The sequence below is a fragment of the Camellia sinensis genome, chromosome 8, assembly GCF_055761805.1.
Source record: "Camellia sinensis isolate YWXY chromosome 8, ASM5576180v1, whole genome shotgun sequence".
In the NCBI taxonomy this organism is placed as follows: domain Eukaryota; kingdom Viridiplantae; phylum Streptophyta; class Magnoliopsida; order Ericales; family Theaceae; genus Camellia; species Camellia sinensis.
Window position 1 is genome coordinate 37,986,805 of NC_138968.1, and position 4,373 is coordinate 37,991,177.

Sequence of the window (4,373 nt, forward strand, 5' to 3'; positions counted from 1 at the left end):
TAATGGAATTGTCAAAATCCCTCTCTCTCTCTCTCTCTCTTTCTCTCTCTCTCTCTCTCTCTCCATTGACATTAGTGACCTTAATTTTGTTGTTTGAGTACATATCCTAGGAAGAATTGGCCTGTGGAATTCACTTCTTTGTCTACATTACTAAAATACCATGAGCTGTTCGGGAGGAGGATTTGAACCCTTCTTCAAGAAAATAATCACCGTCAAACAATTTACTAAGTTGACATTTTTTTATTTAATTATTATTATTATTTTTTATAGTCCTACTCCTACAAATAGGTTTCCAACATTAATCCTAGATTGAGGGAACATATAGTTCAATTTGATCATTTTCGTTGCCATGGAGGTGAAGGTAAGGCCTAGTTTTAGTGAAATTTCACTATTATTCATTCTAGTTCTTTCAAATTCACGTCTCTTGTTCTTTGCATTTCTATGCAGAAAATAGAGGTGAAAGTCAACATTCACTGCTATAAGTGCAAAAGCAATATATTGAAGTCGTCACTAAACTTCAAGGTATGAAGAATGGGTTGACAAGTTTGTCAAAATTTACTATGTTTTGAACTATGACATGTGTAAAATGATGCTATATATATTTTGAATGAACATGCATTGATCAGATATTGGTGCATAGTGAGAAGGGGATACTAACCGTTATTGGGAATGTTGATCCTGTTTTAGTTGCAACCCAAGTGAGGAAGACCAGAAAGGTAGCAGATCTCATTGGTGTTGGTCCACCAAAGGCTAAAGAGAAAAGGCCCGACCCCCCTAAGTCTAAACCCGCTAAATGTATACTTGACCATTGTAATGAATGCTAGCTTGTAGCTGTCAGCTACACTGTTCCCTATGACAACATTCCATTTTGCTCTATCTTGTGAGAGATTCTAGCATCTAATGTGTCAAATTTTATTGATATACATTGATTCAATTATGCATAATATTGTCTGCATTGTTGCAGTCCCCTCACCAACATTCTCTGTTTTCTTTCTTTGTTGCCATATAGTTCTCTAGAGATTATCTGAATTCTTTGTATGTAGGTCATGAATAGAGAGGATTAAATACCAAATGGGATTAGCACATATTGTTGGTACTAATGCTCTGGACCAGTTTAAATGTATTGGTTTATACATTGTTCCAACATTACAATGTCTCTGCAGCTCATTTGGTTCTTTTTGATCTTTTGTCAGGTGTTTGGCTCCACGGTCTTGGATTCCAAGGTCTCAAGTGAACATGATGAGATCCAAAGTCATTTGGCAATTGTTCTTCGTAAATAGTTGAGTTCATGCATTTAATGCTCGGGGTAATGTTCACTCAATTTTTTTCTCCATTGAATTATTTAACTGGTCTCATAATTACCTTTCCTTCATTTAATGTTCTTGGTAATGTTTACTCAATTGTTCTATGTTTTTATGATGAATCTCTTGATCCTCTAGAACCTGCAATTTTTATCTTATTTTTCATAATTAATTAATTTCTTGACATAAATTGAGTCTGGTCTATTGATTTATTTGTTCTATTTGGCTGCAGAAATAAATTTTGGTTGAGGTGTTTGTTCAATTGTAGAATGGTTATCCTTTTAATAGGTTGGTGGTGCTGGTGACATTACAGAGAATTGCACTGGTTTTCTTCATCTCTCATTGTGGATCCACACAAGCACCATGTATACATATAGGGCCTACTGCACACGTTTCATTATTTTCTAGGTTGGTAAGTCGTACATGTACACATGTCATTTTTTTCTGTAAGAAAATGGTTGTGGAATACTATTCTTCAATTTTCATGCTAATTTCCTCTTTAGGTCCATTATTGTGTTTTGATGATATCAAATTTTATTCTCTTATGGGCTATGTATGGTTCCAGTTGTGTAGAAGATTAAGTTAATCGTTCCATATTTGAGTATACTCCGATGCGAGCTCAACTCCTCTTTTAGCATCCTTGGAAACCAAAATCATTACAAGGTTCAATTATATGAAATGCATCCTCTGCACCATTATATTATTAATTGCTATTATTTTTTTGATATTTTATAATCATTTTCAAATATACTATTTCGAATGCAGCAATATTACCAGGTAGAAATTACAAATGGTTTTTAGATTGGCTTTTAGGACACAAGGCTAACATGTGATTCATAGTTCATAATAACGAAGAATACTTTTCACACTTAAGTTTGAAAATAGGCCATCGGGGGCCAAAATCGTGCAACAGCCACGAGACGGCCCGGCAACACCTCAAACACCTCGGGAAGGACCAACGTAAGTTTTGAAAACTTACAGAACTAGCACGGGACTTCCGGTTTGAAAACTAAGTCGACAAAGGCACTTTTTCACATTTAAGCTTCAAAATAGGCAATCGGGGGCCAAAATCGTGCAACAGCCACGAGACGGACCAGGGAACACCTCAAACACCTCAGGAGGGACCAATGTAAGTTGTGGAAACTTACAGAATTAGCACGGGACTCCTAGTTTGAAAACTAAGTCCAAAAATATATTTTTTTACACTTAAGCTTGAAAATAGGCCATCGAAGGCCAAAATCGTGTAACATCCACGAGACAGCCCGCGGAACACCTCAAACACCATGGGAGGGACCAATGTAAGTTATGGAAACTTACGGAAGTAGCACCGGACTCCAGGTTTGAAAACTAAGTCCAAAAATGCACTTTTTCACACTTAAGCTTGAAAATAAGCCATTGGAGGGCTAACTCGTGTAACAGCCACGAGACGGCTTGGGTAATACCTCAAACACCTCAGGACGGACCAAAGTAAATTGTGGAAACTTACGGAACTAGTATGGGACTCCTGGTTTGAAAACTAAGTCCAAAAATACCTTTTTTCACACTTAAGCTTTAAAAATAGGCCATCGGAGGCCAAAATCATGCAACAACCACGAGACGGCTCGAGAAAAACCCCAAATACCTCGAGAGGGACCAATGTGAGTTGTGGAAACTTACGGAACTAGCACGGGACTCCTGGTTTGAAAACGAAGTCCAAAAATGTATTTTTTCACACTTAAGCTTAAAAATAGGCCTTTGGGGGCCGAAATTGTGCAACAACCATGAGACGGCCCAGGAAACACCTCAAACACCTCGGGTGGGGCAAATGTGAGTTGTGAAAACTTACAGAACTAGCACGGGACTCCCGGTTTGAAAACTAAGTCCAAAAATGCACTTTAAGCGACAATTAAACTTGAAAAATAGGCCATCGGAGGCCAAAATGGTGTAACAGCCACGAGACGGCCTGGATAACACCTCAAACACCTCTGAACGGACCAAAGTAAGTTGTGGAAACTTACGGAACTAGCACGGGACTCCTGGTTTGAAAACTAAATCCAAAAATGCACTTTTCACACTTAAGTTTGAAAATAAGCCTTCAGGAGCCGAAATCGTGCAACAGCCTCGAGACGGCCTGGGAAACACCTCAAACTCCTCGGGAGGGACAAATGTGAGTTGTGCAAACTTATGGAACTAGCATGGGACTCCCGATTTGAAAACTAAGTCCAAAAATGCACTTTCAGCGACAATTAAGCTTGAAAAATAGGCCATCGGAGGCCAAAATGGTGTAACAGCCACGAGACGGCCCGAGTAACGCCTCAAACACCTCGGGAGGGACCAATGTAAGTTGTTGAAACTTACGGAACTAGCACGGGATTCCCGATTCGAAAACTAAGTCCACAAATGCACTTTTTCACACTTAAGCTTGAAAAATAGGTCATCGGAGGCCAAAATCATGCAACAGCCACGAGACGGCCCCGAAAACACCTCAGACACCTTGAGAGGGAACAAATTAAGTTGTGAAAACTTACGGAACTAGCACGGAACTCCCGGTTCGAAAACTAAGTACAGAAATGGACTTTTTCACACTTAAGCTTTAGAAATAGGCCAACGGAGGCGAAAATCATGCAACAGCCAAGAGTCGAGCCAAGAAACACCTCAAACACCTCGGGAGGGACCAATTCGAGTTGTGGAAACTTACGAAACGAGCACGGGACTCCCGGTTTTAAAAACTAAGTCCAAAAATGTACTTTTTCACACTTAAGCTTCAAAAATAGGCCATCGGAGGCCAAAATTGTGCAACAGCCACGAGACGACTCGGGAAACACCTCAAACACCTCGGAAGGGACCAATGTGAGTTGTGGAAACTTACGGAAGTAGCACGGGACTTTCGGTTTGAAAACTAAGTCCAAAAATACACTTTTTCACACTTATGCTTGAAAAATAGGCCATCATAGGCCAAAATCGTCTAACAGCCACGATACGGCCCGGGTAACACCTCAAACACCTTGGAAGGGACTAAAGTAAGTTGTGGAAACTTACAGAATTAGCACGGGACTCCCCGTTCAAAAACTAAGTCCACAAATGCACTTTTTC

At 39.7% G+C, this 4,373-nt stretch overlaps 1 long non-coding RNA gene across 1 annotated transcript; it reads left to right on the forward strand.

The window, feature by feature from the left end:
* The first annotated feature begins 860 nt into the window (after positions 1-860).
* On the forward strand, positions 861-1,968 carry LOC114262482 (uncharacterized). The gene is made up of 3 exons (XR_014336978.1): positions 861-1,306; positions 1,615-1,713; positions 1,867-1,968. It is a non-coding gene; the product is annotated as an uncharacterized LOC114262482 (long non-coding RNA).
* The last annotated feature ends 2,405 nt before the right edge of the window (positions 1,969-4,373 follow it).